General features: G+C 31.6%; 3 long non-coding RNA genes across 6 annotated transcripts; all 3 read left to right on the top strand.

Annotated features, from left to right (window-relative positions):
* Positions 1–1767: 1767 nt before the first annotated feature.
* Positions 1768–3975, top strand: LOC128296450 (uncharacterized). The gene is made up of 2 exons (XR_008287066.1): positions 1768–1897; positions 3732–3975. It is a non-coding gene; the product is annotated as an uncharacterized LOC128296450 (long non-coding RNA).
* A 197-nt stretch (positions 3976–4172) lies between these two features.
* On the top strand, positions 4173–5176 carry LOC128296396 (uncharacterized). Its single transcript, XR_008287012.1, has 2 exons — positions 4173–4422; positions 4742–5176. It is a non-coding gene; the product is annotated as an uncharacterized LOC128296396 (long non-coding RNA).
* An 8453-nt stretch (positions 5177–13629) lies between these two features.
* Positions 13630–18451, top strand: LOC108462258 (uncharacterized). Of its 4 annotated transcripts, none has more exons than XR_008286974.1 (7): positions 13630–14140; positions 14522–14635; positions 15866–15978; positions 16399–16538; positions 17131–17174; positions 17942–18039; positions 18173–18451. It is a non-coding gene; the product is annotated as an uncharacterized LOC108462258 (long non-coding RNA). The 4 variants fall into 4 exon arrangements; XR_008286973.1 differs by having other exon boundaries at positions 14278–14635; positions 16444–16538; XR_008286972.1 differs by having other exon boundaries at positions 14278–14635; positions 16399–17174.
* Positions 18452–18907: the final 456 nt, after the last annotated feature.

The following is an 18907-nucleotide window of genomic DNA, read 5'->3' as shown; positions in this document are numbered from 1 at the left end:
ATATTTACAAAGTATATACATATTGAAAATAATGCTAAAAGACAATTCTTAATATTACTACATAACTACATACATGTATATTAAAGATATATACACAAAATAGATCACATACTTACATTGGTAAGAACATATATAAGAAATAGTATAAAATATATAACTAATAGTACTAAAGGTATATATACATAAACATATACGATATATATATTAGAAATGATTATTAGAAAAGCTATTCATACGCTATATAAATACCTATATATATGTATATAAATAATTATAATGTAAAAGTATACAATGATATTAGAAATATATCTAAAATAGTATTAATAATGTTAAAATATATACACAACAATGTTAAAATATATATAAATAATAATATGAAAAAAAAATATATATATAATATAGTGTTAGAATATTTTATTATATAATAATAATATAAACAAAAATCAACTATTAATAATAAAATATATGCCTATATGTATTAAAGATGTATACATAAAACATATACTTACATTGATAATGACATCAATACTAGCGATAATAATAATAATAAATAAATAAATAAATAAAATAATGGTAACAGTAAAAATAAAAAAGGAAACATGATATAATACTAAGCTAAGGAAAACGAGGTAATAAATAATAATATATTAAAAATAATAAAGATGATAGTAAAAATAATAATATACAAAATACCATAAATAAAGAATATATATACATGTATAATAAAAATATACACTAATATTTATAATGATAATAATACACATAATAATGATAATATTAAGAATGGCATAAATAAAATGTACGTAATAATAATAGTGATAGTAATAAATAACAATAATATAACAATAATAGCAAAATTAATATTACAAATAATGTTTTAAGAACGAAACAAAAAAGGGCTAAATTGAGACCAAAAGTAATTGTTGGGGTAGAATTAGAAATAAAATAGGCAACAGGATCAAATTATAACGCGCGCATGACTTAGAGGGACCAATAGCGCAATATTCCCAGTATTAAAACACTGCGCAGTAGGAGGGACTCAATTGTAAAGTGTAACGAATTGCCAAGTCGAATTAAAAATCAAAATAAACCTGATTGAAGAACAATAAAAATACGGAAGGGCCAAAAGCGCAATTTGCCCTTCCGCTACAAAAACACTCGAATCCTGGCGGGTAGGGTCGGGTCGACCCGATCCACGATGAAACGACGCCGTTTCAGTACTTAAATGCAAAGCCCAAAACGACGCCGTTCCATACCCCTATAAAAGTTAAATTTTCTTGAAAAAAAAATCATTATGCTTGAGTTTTAGAAAAAAAAAAGAGTGGGGGGTATTCTCTGTAACGCCCCAATTTTCAGGAATTCTGTGAATGTTGGCAAAATTTCATGCTCTGATTTTGTCATTTGTGAGTAAAATTATGAAATAGGACCTATGCGAAAATGTTTGAAAATGCTATAGGCTAAATTGAAGTGGCCAAATAAATAGGAGTGCAAAATAGGAGGATTTGCATGACAAACCTCCCATTTTACATGAAGTGGCTAGCCATCATGTTGTTGTAGACAATATGAGCACTTGATATCCATAATTTATGGTACAAATTGATACAAATTGATAATGGGTTAGGTAAATGTTCCATGATAATGGATTAGGTAAATATTCCATGATAATGGGTTAGGTAAATGTTCCATGATAATGGTTTAGGTAAATGTTCCATGATGGGAATTTCATGTCTTTTGTATTAAAGAATTAAATAGATGAAATATGAAATTTTATTAAGAGAAAAAGGGGTGAAAAGAACAAAGTTTTGTCCATCTTTGTTCATCATAGCCTAAAGTTAGAGAAGAGAAAGGAGAGGAGAAAGCTCTTGAATGCTCGGTCACTTAGGGAAGAAAATTGAAGGTAAGTTCATGGTAGTTTGCTTCTATCTTGATGTTCATGAGTTCTTCTTGATTCTACCTTAACTCTTGAAGCATATTTTGGTTTTTAGTTGTGCTGTGAGCATTTGGTCATGAATTAAAATGAAGGAAATGGTTGTTGTTTCATGTTCTTTTGATGAAAAATGGAAGATAGGTGAAGTTGAGCCAAACAAATGAGCATGCATGTACCTTAGATGCTAAGGAGAAAAATCGGCTAACATGTTGTGCTTTAAAATGATGAAATAGAGACTATACTTAAGTAAACTCATAGATATGTGATGATTGATTGGTGATATACATGTTTAAATAACATGCATGCAAGTTATGTGTGAAAGAGTGAATTTGGTAATAAATCTGCTTGGGACAACAGCAATAATGTTACTTTGGAAAATCACCATAAATTGTGGGAGATGAATTAGAAGCTAAATAAATTATGTAATTAAAGCTTGTTGAGTCTAGTTTCAAATGAAATAAACAAGAACATATTTTGAATTCTGTACAATGAGAAATTTGATTCGTAATGAAAAGTGGTCAGATTAGTCAAACAGTGAAACATGGGAAACTTTAAGAAAAATCTGGTATTGATTGGCCATACCAAAAATTCTGAAAATTTTATGAATAGAAGATATATGAGTCTATTTTCAGGAAAAATTAACGGCACTTGATTTGGAGTTTCGTAGCTCGAGTTATAAATAATTTAGTGACTGTTGCTCAGGAAGACAGCTTGTAGTGAAATTATGATTATGTGGTAAACATTGACAAAAATTTGCTAATGAGTTGCTTATTGTTTTCTTATAAGCTTACTATGATCTGTAGGTGTGGTTGGCCGAATATTGTAAGGGGTTAATACGTAGTTCATATTTGAATAGTTAGATTAATGTGTTAGTAATCCAATTGTAGGCGTTCGTGTGTGGATCTCGTCAAGATATCGTCGCAAAGCAGTGTGTAACTAACACCCTCTTTCTTAGTCTAGATCGGCAAAAGTCGAAAAGCGAAATGCCGAAAACCGTATTTTGTAGATTTGCGAGTGTGCGAATGCTCGTGAGGTAAATCGATTAATGTTTTTGGTAAGCTGCAAAATTTGGACTGCAAAGTGCATGATTTACGTGCCTCGATATTTTTGGGCTTAATGGGCCAAAATTGGAATGATGGACCAACGGGCCCAATTCGTAAGAACCCTCGGTAGTGATTCTCGTTAGTACGTGAAAGGTAGGAATATGCATGAAAAACCCTAAAATAGATAAATTACTGAAATACCTTTAAAAGTGAAAAATTTACGCTTTACCTCTAGGAGATAAATTACCAAATACCCATAGGGTTAAATTGACTTAAATGCATGTTTGATGTTGTTATTTATCGCATGCCATGTTGTTATTATCTGATGCATGGGACTGGGATATTGACGGAGGAAGTACTGAAAGTGGCTTGTCCACGCACTAGAGGCTTTGCCTCAATTCATCATAACAAAGCAACAAGGCTACAAGCGTGGAGTGTTGGGCTAGGTGGGTTGAGCTATTCCCACATGGAGTGTATGGCTGGTACGGTGGAGTGTAATGGTTGGTGGGTTGAGTAGTCTCCCAAATGGGCTTGCATATGTTTACTGATGTTGCATGTATTTTGAAATGGGCCTATGGGCCATCTTGTTATCTGAATAAGGGCTAAGGCCCAATTTATTGTAATCTGAAAAGGACTCGCCCAAGACCATTTATTACTGAATGGGCTTAGGCCCAATAGGCTTGAGTGACTTGGGCTTTGAATGGGTTTTCCTTACACACTGAGTTTCCCCAAACTCACCCTTTTTATTTTCATCGACGCAGGAAATCCCCAACCATAGTGGGCTTGGAGCTGTGAGGGAATTCGGAGTGGCCACCCGTTTTGAAAGTTTGATTTTCTTTTGGAGAACTAGACATCCTTTTATTTACGTTTGAAGTTTTGGGTTTTTAAATGTAATAAGGCCGCTTAATTATTTTTGATGGTTTTAATATGTATTACTAAGATAGGTATTACTTATTTTAACTGTTGAAATTGGATAGCTTTAGGACGCGTTTTCAAAAACAACAATTGATTTCAAAATAACACGACAACAAGCAAAGCTTCCGCAATGAAAGTATTTTTCAAAACTAATCACTTTTCCTAAAAATGACTTAATCAAATCGGTTTCCTAGAAATATCCATGATGTTAAGGTGTGGCAATGGCGGTATGCATGTCTAGGATTGGATCCGAAGGGAGCTTGGTACTTAAGCAGTCCGATGGACTCACCACCTCTTTTCCGGTTTCCTATCTGGTGCACAACTTCCATTCACTTTAACGTATAATGAAATTATCTTTTAAAACACTAAGTAAGTTTTTCTAGATCAACAATATAAAATGTTTTGAACGCTTCGATGTGGTATGTCGGATCCGACCATAACGTCTGAACCGGGTTTGGGGTGCTACATTCTCTCTGGAGAAACCCCGAGACCGGCCAGGGGGTCCGGCCATCTCTCCGTCGTGGGAAATCGCCTCAGGTAGTTTTTTTTTTTATATATTTCTTATATTCTTAATATGTATGTATATATGAGAATAAAATCAAAATTAAGAAAGAAGAAAAGAGTTAAGATCACCTTGAATCTCTCTTTTTTGACTTTTGGTATTTTAGTTTGCTTTGTTCTTCTATTTTTTGATGTTGCAAGGATCTATATTTTTTGTTTCAAATGTCTATGCTTTATTTCCATAGAAAGAAAAAAGTAAAAAAAAAGGTCCTATTTTAGTTTCGTTTTGGCTTTTTAAAGCCAAGTTACAAACTTTTTTCTTTCTCTGACTTGCTTGTTGCCTCTGTCTTTGCAGGGTATGGCCGGTGGAGCAGGTGGCCGGTGGTTGGTGTCAGGGGCAAGTGGGGAGTAGGTTCGGTGCCGAAAGGGAATAGGGGTTAGGGTTGTTTTGTGTTTTCTAAAAATGTTGGGAATGGGCTAAGGTTTAGTTGGATAGTGATGTAATTGGGCTTTGGGGTTATGAAATGGGCTGAGGTTTAAATGGGTTAATGGTTTTGTAAGGCTAGTGGGTAAGGTTGGGTCTTGGGTCTGACATGGGATTTGAGTGTGGGTTTTGGTTTATTGGGTTGATTTAGTTGATCTGTTTTAGGGTTTGGGTTGTAAAAGGGGTAAATGGGTAATTGTTGAATGGCCCAAAATTGGCCTATAACAAACAAAAATATCTTTTATTATTTATTATTATATTATATTGTCAAATAAATAAATTTTATTATATTGTCAAATAAATAAATTTTATCTTTTTATTAAAATTATAAACCTAATAATCATATCTTAAAATATTTATTCCAAAACCCAAATATATTATACTAAGCCCAAACTTAAATAATATAGTCATTATTATCCAAAGTCAAAATAAACTAATTATAACCCAAATATCGAGTACAAAATAAAAAGAAATTAAACTCAATACATAAATATAATTTGTAAAAGTTAAAAACCAATTCAAAGTATAATTTAATAAAAATAATATTTTACTAAGATATTAAAATTTTAATAATATTTTATGTATTATTAGTCATAAAAACATGTATTGAAATATACTAAATTACACATAACTATTGATTTGTATCTTTTATTATATTCTATAATATTATAATAGTTATTATATATATATATATATATATATTAATAGTTTTAGCCATAGTTGTTGAATAATAAGAAAAGTATGAACCACTGTGTGAAGGAGTGCCCACTCCTCGATCACCGACGTTGTGTGAGACAATTTTCATATTTATGATGCTGACAATTTATTGAACAACGTTTATGAGTTGTGTTGATTATGTGAATGATATCTAGCCCATCAATAAATATCATATCATTTGGAAAAACATATTTGGAGGATCATGTCGAATCAAGTCACCCTTATCTAATCCCCAAAGAAGTTGAATTGGATTAAATCGTTAATATCTCAACTACCAAGAGTCATTGTTTGCTTTGTTTTTTATTATTTTATTGTATCTGTTGGAAAAAATTTGGTTTGAAAATGGTTTTTTTGCACAATGGAAAATAAAAATTTTGAAAACTAACTCTGTTGGTAATATTTATGGCAATAAACCCTAAACCGAAATCGTACATGTGTTTTTGGATGGATGGATTCTTGTCATTCCTGGTTTTCAACCAAACGACCTTCTCCGCTATTCTCGTACCACAAATTGCCTCGAGTGTGGGCTCGATCAAATCAAATCAAACACATAAACTAAAAATAGTTTTCTTTCCTTTTAGGGTGAAAACAAAAATCCTAGCTTCAAAATAGAAATAGACAAAATTGTTATTCCGGAAAATATATTTAAGAATAAAAGTCTCTTTATTTTCGGACAGAATAAAAATATCTGAAAGTTGTGTTAGTAGCCCTATTGGTGCCATCTATTTATAGAGAACGGAGGTAGAACACTTGTTATAAGAATGATATCATAAGCAAAAACACATATGAGTGTTTGAGATGGTTATGATAAGAAATTTCTTATAATATAAATGCTAAAAGAATATATTGTAAAAATGATTAGTTTATTTTATAAAGTTATAAAAAATTATATTATTTAGATCCTAAAAAAATTCTAAAGTTATAGTAAAAATATATATTATAACAAATAATTTAAATGTTATAAAAGTTATAATATATTTATTTATAAAAATTAAGACCAAGAAATATAAACCTAACTTATTTGTCCATGCTATATATTTTATTTATATAAAAATGTTAACTCAATTATAAAAATAATTTTAAAAATTTTAACAAAAATTATATTATTTGTAAGAAGTGTTATAAAATTTATTGGAGAATTTATATATTACAAATTTTATATTATTTTAATTATTTATATGCATATTCTTGACATGAATTGAAAAATGAAACACTAAGATTGACTGTGGTCTAATCTGTAATGTAGTAACTGTAATGTAGTAATTGTAAGTCGGGTGAAAGCAAATGACAAAGAGCTAGTTCAACAACGTCGACATATATGAAAGAGAAATAAAAGTAAAACCATGGCTATAACCCACAGAAAGTTCCCAAAACAAAAGTTGCATTCTAATTGCACACACACAAATGAAATCTAATCAATATAGCCCACTAAACAAACAGAAAATAATTAACCAATCAGCAACTCCATCACGAAAGACAGGTTAGATGAATCTTAGTACAGATGTTTAATGCAAAATCCATTGATGACTGGCTGAACCCATCAGCCATCTTTCGAATAAATACATGTTGATAGGTACAAATTATAAATGCTCGCTGCTCTTTTTATATGTTTCTTCTTCTTGTTATTTTTTGAGCAAGATTAGTAAGAAGAATTGTTTTCAGAGCATGGGACCTTGCTATAGTGTTGCATTATTAGGCAATCAAATAAAAGACATTCTCACGACATAAGCTGCTTTCAACCCAAGTTACGTCAACTAATATAAATTTGACAAACTTTTTTTAATGCGGTAGTTATGTTATATTTTGTCTAATCTAGTACCATATATTTGGTATTCAAAAAGCTAACGATATTAACATTTTAGTGCTTAATTCAGGTTTTGGAGTTGATTTGATAAAAGTTAATTGCTAACATTATTATAATAGAATAAATTTAGTGTTAATTGTAATTTTGTTTAAGTTTATGTTTGATGGATTTGATTTAATTTGAGTTTTAGACTTGATTTGATGAGAGTTAATTTCTAATATTATTAACTAATTCTGAATTTCCATTAAATCAATTCTAAAACTCAATTAAATACTAAAGTATAACTTTTTGTCAAAATGTATAACTTTTGCCAAATACAAGTACCATATTGGACCAAAAAATAACACAAGTACCATATTAAAAAAAAATTGTCAAACTCAAGTATCAAATTATGTATTAAGCCTTTTTAATACATGAAAATTTTATTTTACAGTCTATTTAAATATTTTAGAGTGACTAAATTACCTAAAAAGGCCAATTTCCAAGCATATTTACAAAAATGGGCCGATTACACAATTATTTACAGGAAATGGCCACTTTTTGTAAAATGCGCCTACGTGGCTGCGTTTAAGAGGGAAATTGCCAGTAAAGCGCGCCCCTGGAAGAGCTTTTTTGCCATGTCAACCAAACGCATCCACATAAGCGCGTTTTGCTGACGTGGCAAAAAAGCTCCCCAGGGGTGCGCTTTGCTCCGTGTTTTTATATGTTAGGGATATTTGCATGTTTAGTCCCTAGGGTTTTTAGGGTTTTTAAGGTTAGGGTTTTGCCAAAATAAGTTAAGGTTTAGTGTTTAGGTTTTTGTTAAAACAAGTTAGGGTTTAGAGTTTTAGTAGATTTTAAAAATCAGGATTTAGTGTTATTTTATAAAATTTATTCAAATTAAGGTTTAGGATTTTTTAATAAATTAAGTAAATTAGGGTTCTAGAGTTTTAAATAAATTAGGGTTTAGGGTTTATAGTTTTTAAATAAATTAAGTAAATTAGGGTTTTAGGGTTTTAAATAAATTAAATTAGGGTTTAGTTTTTTTAAATAACATTGTGTTTATTTTTTTTAACAAAATTGACTATTTGTACCCTGAAAAAATAATTTTGAAAAGACGTTTCTAAACAAATAGTGTCAAAAACGCTTTAAGCAGGATGCACTGTCAGCAAAACTTCAAAAAAATACCCTGTGTGTTACGATCTCGACAACCTATGGTTTCGTGTGACGGAGTTTGATAGACCCAGCCAATGTATTTTTGGCGGGCAATATCGAGTACACTTAAGAAATAGGACTTGGGACTGTGGGACGTTTGACGCATTTCGTTATCCATGTGCTTATGCAATTGCAGCTTGTCAGAATCTCCGTTTGGATCCCATGAGATATGTTGACGAAGTGTACAAAATAGAATACATGTACAATGTGTGGAGACACGTATTCCCACCGGTCTCAAATGAACGTAAGTGGCCGCCTGTATCACTTGCTTAGTTTAAGTTGTTAGTGGATAGAGAATTGAGTCGCAAACTAAAGATCGACCTTGCTCGAGTAGAATACGTAATAATATGGATATCCGAGAAAGAACGAACTAACAAAAGTTGTGTGGATGGTGTAGGAACCCAAGTTATACAAATCGATCATGCCTAAACTGACATAGTTGATAATTACTGTTATGAAATGATGTTGCATTATTTCTATTCCTCATTATTTAAAAGAAATTATATTTTATTAAAAATATAAAATTAATTTACTATTAAAATATTAAAAACAACTTTTTTTATTAAATGAAACAATATAGAAACAGCTTCTACAAATATATTAAAAAAATCAATGTATAGCCGGTCGAAATTAGTGCCACATGGGGGTAGACGATGATTACGCGTTGGATTCCTCCTTGGTTGCTCTGGCGGGGGTTGTGGCTGCTCCAATTGTGGGTGTTGGGAAGATGACCCACCTTGGTAGAATAAAGAATGTGGAGGTGTTTGCATCACCCACGGCAGAGGTGTTTGAGTCTCATAAGGCAATAAGGAATGGTAATGAGATGAGCTCACTGATGGTGCCTTGTGCGATCCCTGCGGCGACGATGACCTATATATCATCGGTTGAGTCGGAATCATCGAGAAAAGAGATACACCTGGCCATGCATTCCAACCTGGCATATGACTAGGAAAAGGAAACATATAAGGGTTAGGATACATATAAAAGCTAGGATACGCACCTAGCATATTCTGAAGGGGTTGTGATGTGGGTGTCGTTGGTTGAGGCATTGGTCCCGGTGATTGTGTAGGCGCTGTTGATGGGCCCGTGACGTCATCCATTCTTCTTGGATTAAAGACCTGTCATTCCCTTTCCACATGAATTTGTCGACACCTTTGCTCTTCCGATAGCAAATATAGCTTGCCATGGATCCTAAACCATGGCATGTAATCTGGGGTGCACGCTAACTCTGGGACGATGATCGGTTCGCGATCAAGTATATGATCATACCTATTTTTTCAAATTTCGATATATTCCAACTAGAATATCGGCCAATTCGTATTCGTTTGCCATAAGTCGATTCAGTGCTAGTCATCGAGCACCTCAGGTTCCTCAGGACTCAGTTGTCGAAATCCAACTTGTCACAACACTCTATCCGTTTGGTGCATCTCGACAATAGCATAATTGACCAATGGGATCTTAACATGCCAAACGTTTGGATTTTGAAAGAATTCTTCCAGAATTATAGCCCGTATTGCCGGATCCTCGTACGGTGTCCATTGAAACTATATGAACGTGATAAAAATATTAGTTATGTATATAATACTAAATACTAAATATGAAACGACTATTTTATGTATATATATTTTATTTAATACTTACTTGCGCTTCCGATCGTTGGTCTAATAGAAGTCGTATATCTTCAAGAACGGTAGGTATTCCAACATAACTCGTTAGATGGTTCCACATAATTAAATAAATTTTCAATATACAATTTTATTTTAAATCTATGCAATAATTGTAAAATCAAATAAAAATTTTACCTCGTTATTAGTGAGAATGTATATTGATGGTTCACTCAATGACGTAAAAGTGGAAAGTGAAACCGAGCCCATGATTGTAGTAGTGATAGGTAACCTTCAATTTTGGCTTTATTTGGTGGCGCCGCCCCGCACATCTCCCGGTACAATGTTGCCAACACAGTAGACCCCTAACTAAGTTCGCCAGCTGCTCTAAAATCAACGAGTTTCAGCAGCCACCTCAGATGAACGAGGTTTCATGACAAGTCCGGCATCAGATAACCTCCAATCATCTCAATGATGTATGCTCGAGCATATCATATTCTTTCTACTTCAGTCGAATCATTCCCCGACTCCTGGAATGTGTCTCGTAACCAGCTTATCTCGATCCGACCTCCGTAAATATTATTCAGAACCGCACCCAAAAGATCGTAGCTATGGCTCTCTAATAAGCAGATTGAACAGACTCGGTGAGTGCGGCCCCATCCACCGGCAATCCTAATTGTAACTGGACATCCTCCAATGTGATAGTACACTCTCCGCATAGAAGATGGAAAGTGTGAGTCTCCGGTCTCCACTTCTCTATTAATGCGCTAATGAGTTTCAGGTCTAACTTGCACCTCCGGCCTATAATGGCCGTGTGCCCAAAACCCACTTCCCTTAAGTAATTTTCTATTAACGGTGATGACGGACCAAACATATTACGAATATAACATTGTAACACCTATCTACAAATTGTTATAAAAAATTATAAAATACAAATTAATTAAAATTACATAAATGAAAAAATATTAAATAATATTTAAAATTTAAAATAAACTATTACCATTTTCATTTGTTCGACGGAGATATGTTTATGATCGAGACGAATTAATTCCCCGGCCATTGCTAACACGATCAAATATTTTTGAAATTATAAAAAAAAATACTAATTTAGAAAAAAAATTAAAGTAAATAACTAATTATAAAGAGCTTTAAGAAATTTAATGAGAAATTTGAGAGCTTTAGGGAGAAATTGTAGAGATTTTTTGCTAAATTGTGAAGAAATTATGTGTGAAATAATAGGAGAGAGATTTTATACTTTTTTTACCGTTGGACCCCCCCAACAGTAAAAAACAAATTAGCCGTTGGGGTTGACAAATTGCCAGCAAAGCGCGCTAGGGAGCATTTTTTGGCAGTCACGTAGGCGTGTTTTGCAAAAAGTGGCTCTTTTCGGTAAATAATTGTGTAACCGGTCCATTTCTGTAAATTTGCTTGGAAATGAGCCTTTTTAGGTAATTTAGTCCTTTAGAGTAATTGAATGAAAATGTAATTATTAACTTAGTAATTACCTTAGACATGTTTAACTAAAAAAATTATCTAAACTAAGTAAGAAGAATTAAAATCAAACAAATTTTTATAATACATTAGTCTAAAAAATATTCAACAATACCATTACTAATAAAATTAATCCGAAAAATAACCATTCTAAACAATTTTATCTAATTATTCTAGCATTCCATAACTCTTTCTAACATTGATCATATACTCATTATTATTATCAGTTAATCCTTGACCAATTATAAATAATTAATAATGAATATCATGTCACTACAGCAAAACAGGTTTTTAGCGACGTTTTTAACGGTGTTTAAACAAAAAATGCCACTATAGATAGAGCATTAGCGGCGTTTTTCAAAAAATGCTGCAAAATTTTTTGCACTTTTGGTGGCTTTAGCGGCGCTTTTTTAAAAATGCCGTTAAAGATTGACTATTAGCGGCGCTTTTTAAAAAACACCGCTAATACTCGATCTTTAGTGGCATTTTTAAAAAAACGCCGCAAAAAAATTTGCAAAACGACATAGTTTTATATTGAGCTTTTAGTGACTGTAGCGGCGCTTTTTTAAAAACGCCGCTAAAGATCAAGTATTAGCGGCGCCACACAAAAACATTTCATCTATTTATTTATAATTTAACTGGTTTATTTATATTAAAATACAATTTATTTTAATTGAATATTTAAATTCTTCAGAAAAATAATGTAGAAAAATTTTGAAAGTAAAACATAGAAAAATATTTGTTAAAAAATTAAAATCCTATTATTTAAAATAATTTTAAATATTTTTGGTATATGACTGATTGTTTTTAATTTATATGTTAAATATTTTCTTATATAATTGTAAAAGGATAGTATTATTTTAAAATATTGAATTAATTATCATTATAGTTTAGGGTTTATAGTTGAGGCATATGGTTAAGGGTTTAATGTTTATAAGTTACTATTTTAAGGTTTATGGATTATGGGTTTAGGGATTATGGTTTAAGGGTTTGGATTTAAGGTTTAGGGGTTAGGGGTTCAGGGTTTATATTTTAGGATTTAATGTTTAGGGTTTAGGGTTTAGGGATTAGGAGTTTAGGGTTTAAATTAATTAATTAATTATAATTATGGTCACATAAAATTACAATAATTATTAAAATTATGGTTATACAATAGAAACACATTGTTTACACAATAATGTTTATTATTTCGAGTTAATGGTTTTGTGTTTTAAAGTTTATGATTTGGGATTTAGTGTATTATAGTTAGGGTTTTAGTGTTCATGGTTTATGGTCTTATAAATTATTAACACAATTATTGATATAACGTCATTTTATATTTATATATTGCATACATAAATATTTATATTTATTCAATATAAAAATATATTGATGTATTTATTTTTAAAATGTGTATGATTAAATAAAATTAAAGTTTCAACTATACATTTAAACCACAATTAGAATTTCACGTCTACAATTACACATTAAACCAAAATTCATATATAATTATGAGATGTATCTCTATCAAAATTTAAGTGTATACATATAATTAAATGTCATTTATATAAAAATTTAAACAACCATACTTAAAAGAATATACTTGTATTGCTGTGTCATTTTATATTTTTTAATTCATCGATTCCAATTTATTTATGTTAAAGTTTCCTTTTATATTTTGTATGTTAATTTAAAATTATAAAAATCTTCAAAAAATTTAAAATTTAAAAATAAAAATAAAACAATAAAAAATTTAATATTTAATATTTTAGTCCATATTTCAATTAAAAAATTAATATTCAAAATTCCAAAAATTCCAAAAAATATAATCTCAACAGAAAAATTTTGAAAGAAAAAAATAAAAAATAGGTTAAAAATGAAAAAAATTTAAAATTGAACAATAGTGACATTTTTGGGAAAAACGCCACAAAAAATATAACTATAGTGGCGTTTTTCGTGAAAACGCCGCAAAAAGGGAAATCAAAATCCCGCTCACTCCCCAAAAACAATTTTGGTTACCTGCTTTCCTCCCTGTTCTTCTCATCTCCGTCCCTTTTTACTCTCGAAGTTTGCTTCCAACAACATTAAGTCAATACACCTACACCAATCACATTTCTTTTTCCTTTTCATTTCACTGCACTGAATTCACCCATCATATCTACTGCTTTTCTCTCGATTGTTAGGGTTTCTTTTAATTCTAGGCTTTCAAAGGAACGTATAGTTTCATTTTAATTTTCCCCAATTTCCTCTCTTCTCCTTTAATCCCTAAATTTTCATCCCAAGTGCCCAACCCATTGCCACCGAAGACACTGACCGGACCACCTGGTGCATCGCCCTCGACTAACCCCTCTGCTGCGTCGCTGTCGCCGTCGGTCTCTACTGCCACAGCCGTCGTAATGCATTAGATGCTTTTTACGGTTGGAAACATGAAGGTTTGCCTCCTGTTAAAGTTCCTTCTGCTGCTCAATGGAAATTCAGAAGGTAAAAAGAAATGTCGATTATTTTATTTAACGTTTTTGGTGATTTAAATTCAATTTTACGATCATTTAGTTTGATTTTATTTTACTTTTGAATATTAAACTAAAAGTGAAGCACAATTGATTGTTTGGATGTTTCAGTAAACCGTTCCAGCAGGATATTGGACTATGATTGTGGAAGTGACATGGTTGAGCATGATTCAGACGAGTTGTATTTTCTTTTAAAGGAGCTGCTAGAATTAGGCTTTTGTTCTATGTCATGCATTAGCTATTTTTGTTTGGGAATTTAGAGACTACGAAACTTTGCAAAGGTTTATTTTTGTGTCCTAGGATATTTAGGATAGTGATTGATGATGATTTTGTTGTCATTTTAAATTGTAATCAGAACCCAAGGGAAGAAATTTCAGAGGGAAGCTCAGGCATCCATTGGGAGGATTGCACACTGCGGCTTGATGTCGCTGCGCTCACATGAAAAGAACCAATTCTTTTCTGTGATGAGGTCAGTGTCTTAAACTATAAACATGGTATGAAAGACGATACATTGTATTTTGTATGCTTTTCTTAACATTCTTAAGTTTGCATTTAGGGAAGTTTTCATGTTTATTACGCAGGTTTTTCTTGAATGCTCCTCCTAAAATTACATTTACCTTTCTTTTAAAACTTCTTCATCTTCCCAACTTCAATCTTCTTTCATTTTATGTCCTTGGAGATGAATGGAAACATTTGGTTTTGGGCCAAAGCAAAGAAAACAAGTAGAATTAGGGGGAAAAAAAAAGAGAGTAGGTTGGGATCAACTATGAATATGAACACCGACATAGACAGATTCCTGTTCCAGTCCTGTAGTGGTACTAAAACTAAACTAATACTATACTTACCGACTATGTATTATTGCATGATCTATGAATGATCATATAAAAATGCTCCACATCCTTACGCTCTCTAAATCCGCCGATAACCCGCCTTCTTGTAATTGCGCTCTATTTTTTACTTTGAATATTTCCTGCATCATTTTCTAGTATTGGGCTAAGTAATAAATTACAAGCAAAAACAAAGAACACTGAATTTTGTTTTAGCTAAATATGCTGGAGGATAAGAAAAACATAATAATATCCTTTTTTATTTATTGCTGAAAGTGCATGTATATTGACGAGAAAGAAAAGAGCAAATTTTGAAGAACCCCGTTCTTTTTTCTCGCATTCAAATACTAAAGGAGCATTGTCTTCATCCCTTTCTATTTTATAAGAAATTATCCTGCTTCTTTGATCTCCTGTCCTTTTTCTTTAATTTCTGCTATTACACTTTTATTTTATCACTTTTTGAATTCATCAATTTTAATCACCATACTGTAAATACTCTGTGAAAGTGGTAACTTAGACAAGTTTTGGTTTTTTACAATGGGTATAATCTTGGAAAGGATAGAATGGAAGGCAGTTGATTGCATTATTTTCTTTTGTCAAAGAGTCATGCCAAGTTCTTGGTTTCTTTTACAATTTTGGGTAAGTGGGTGACTACAAAATGCTTTTGATTATGCAAATCTTTGTGGTTGACATTTTCTTAACCATCTCTTCATTTTTTCCCCTCTGTATCCAGGAAGAAATGCTAATTTCTGGTTCATCTGGTTGCTTGAAAAACTCTTAATACATAAGCCACTGCACTCTTTTTTTCTCCTGAATTGATTTCCCCTTTCAGCAACTTGCTCAGTTTTTCTAATTACTTTTGGTTGATAAAGTGCTACTTAGATTGTGGGACACCCGCATCCATTGTGTTTTTGATGGGAGTGCACATCCTGCCATTCTTCGAGAAAGATGTTGGAAGGAAGGCACATATCAATCTTTATCTGCTGTAAGTATATAATCATTGACTTCCTCTCTGGTTTTTCGTGTTTGCCTATGCCACACTAGCATGTTCACTTTTATATGACGTGGGAATATTATCTGTCATACTTGTTAATTTCCTTGTAAGTTAAAGTGACAAATCATATTTCCTTGTTACTGCAACTTTAAAATGTACCATTTCAAGTAGCTACTCTCCCCTTCTCCTTTTGGTGTGATTGGGGGTCAAAGAGTATACCCTTAAATTTAATCTCAAGTTGAAATTCTATTCCTCGAGAGGTAGTGTGAATGCAAACATATATTTTAATGTTTGATTGTTTTCTCAATATATCATGAATTGATAGGTTCAACCACTCTTCTTTTATTGCTTCAATATTGCTATCTTCGTTAACCCTTAGCTCGCTTTGTTGTTTAATGGATCTACTTTCAGTTTCAGCTCCTTCACTTTGGAAAACCATTTTTTCCCCTTTTGAAGGTGAAAGAATACAAGGGATTTTCAAAATTTGGTATGGTTTGAAGAGTTGGATTAAACTGGGAGAAGTGGAATAAATGGAAATTGGAAAGTATGAGGTATGATGTTTAGCCTTTTCTAACTTTATTTTCTATCACATTTCATTTCTTAGACCCACATTGCCTGCAATGCTTTGGGATTTTTCCCGGGGGGGGGGAGGGGACAAATGCTTATATCATCTTCACTGTTGCCACTTACCAACGCTATAGGATTCGCCACTCTTATTATCTTTCTGCAATGAGGACACATTTACATGGATTCCTTTTGGAGTTGAGTAGGAAATTCAGAGTTGACATATCTAATAAGTGCTAACATTCATGGTCAAAATCATCATACAATCTTCCAACGTAGTGCTTATAAGTTACTGTCACATGTTAAAATTTTTAATATTATGTGCTTGTTTTTAAGCTTTTTTAACGAGATATATGCATTTATTCACTGTTAAGAGTATAGATTTATATACCGACAGTATGAAATACAGACTCATCATCATAAGCTTTGGTGACTTTCTCCCTAGCTGATTACCAGAGTTTGAAGCAGATAAGACGCATATATTCACAGAATAAAACGAACTTTTTACTTGCCAATAAATCTACCTAATACTTTTCGTTTTCATTTCATTAAATTCCTATTTTTGGGGATTTTTGGCAGATAGATTCCTAACTGCTGGGAAACCAGGCTACAATCACTTACAGGTTTTTTTTTCTTGTGGTGAAATTTCAAGATATTTATTTTTTATGATTGAGTTTGAACTTTTAAGCATGTAATTCTGATATATTGTTTTCAGTCTAAAAGTAATTTGCTATTTCATATGAGTAATAAATATAGTTGGTAATCTGCTTTAATCATGTGTTTGTTTGTTGAACCCAGAAATCAAAATATAGAAGCTTTATACCGTTGAACTTTCCTGTTTAGTTAGTTAGTTAGTTAGTTTGTTTGTTTGTTTATGATGCGAAAAATTGTGTTTTCTACTTTTCTGTCTGCATATATTACCATACGTTAGGAAGTAAAATGTTCAAAAATTTGCATCTTTGTTCAGTGAAAAATGAAAATTGCTTGATTTAATTTGTTCTGTTTAGCTTTATTTACTATTGCCTTCCGTTTTCTTTTTTGAATTTTCCAGATCTCGTCTATAGGCTATTTTCCAGCAGGAATTTTCCCTTTTTTTTAATATTAAAATCTATTTATCTAACAGTTAATTATTTGAGAAGCTCTGTCAACAGTCCTTTTAATATGTATTTATGATCTGATATTTAAATAATTCATTTGGATGAACAACTCATGTAATTGAGGTGTATAAATGTTGTTAATTGAGATGTTAAAGTGCTGCAAATTGAAGTGTTTAAATACTGTAAATTGAAGTGTTAAAGTGCTGCAAATTGAAGTGTTTGAATGCTGTAAATTGGAGTGTTTAAGTACTTATTTTGGGTTTTTTAACTTGTGTGATTATTTGTGTTTCTAGCTGTTGGTTTCAATTAGATGAGGCTAACATCTCCATCACCGGTGTATAGAGGTATCTTCGCCATGTTCCTCGCAGGTTCAAGATAGGTTTCAGGGAAGGTAGGAAAATGCTAATGTCCTTAGGCTCATTGCTTTCTGATTTTAGTTCCATTGCGTATTTCTGTTCTTGTAAGAAATTTTGGATTTTTTTTCTTTCAAAATGTTCTTATTTTTGATTGGGGGTGATGTATAGGTACTGAAGCAGCACCAAGAAAGAAGGTTGCAGCAGCTTCTGCTTAAAAGGCAAATTGTAATGGTGTGAGGTTTTGTTTTGGATGAAGCCATGTTTATGAGGAAACATTTAGTGATAAAGAGTGAAATTATGTTCCATTGGATGCTTTAGCTGTTATTTAGTTTTTATTTGAATGTAGCTGTCTTAAATTTTGAACAATTATTGGAGCTGATGTTTGACCTTTAATTTCTTCATTGTCTTTTTTTTTTTTTAACTTGATCAATTATCTTGTTTCGTTAATTTAAATTCATTAATTTTTATATTTAGTTTTGAAGTTTAAATTTTAATAGAAAATTTAATTTAATTAATATTTTTATTTATCCTTAAAAGTATATAGTTTAAAGTTCAAATTTTAAAATTAAACATAATATAATATTTATCATAGAAATAAATATTATTTAATTAAAATAAAATATATTTTTAAAGGTTATGTTTTTTAGTTTGTGAGAAAAGCGTCGCTAAAGGTTCATTTTATAGCGGCGTTTGTGGGGAAAGTGATAACGTTTAGCAGCGCTTTTTCCACAAATGCCGTTAAAAGTCATGATCTTTTGTGACATTTTTTTAAATAAACTTCGCAAATTTTTGCGACGTTTGTTGTAGCGGCGTTTTTGCGGCGCTTGTGAAAACGCCTCTAAAGGTAAAAAAAGGCTGTTAAAAGTTTATTTTCTTGTAGTGTGTAATTTAATTAAATTTAGT

This window comes from Gossypium arboreum, chromosome 8 (assembly GCF_025698485.1).
Source record: "Gossypium arboreum isolate Shixiya-1 chromosome 8, ASM2569848v2, whole genome shotgun sequence".
NCBI lineage: Eukaryota > Viridiplantae > Streptophyta > Magnoliopsida > Malvales > Malvaceae > Gossypium > Gossypium arboreum.
Note: the sequence above shows the minus strand (reverse complement) of the source record. Positions and strands in the feature narration are given on the sequence as shown.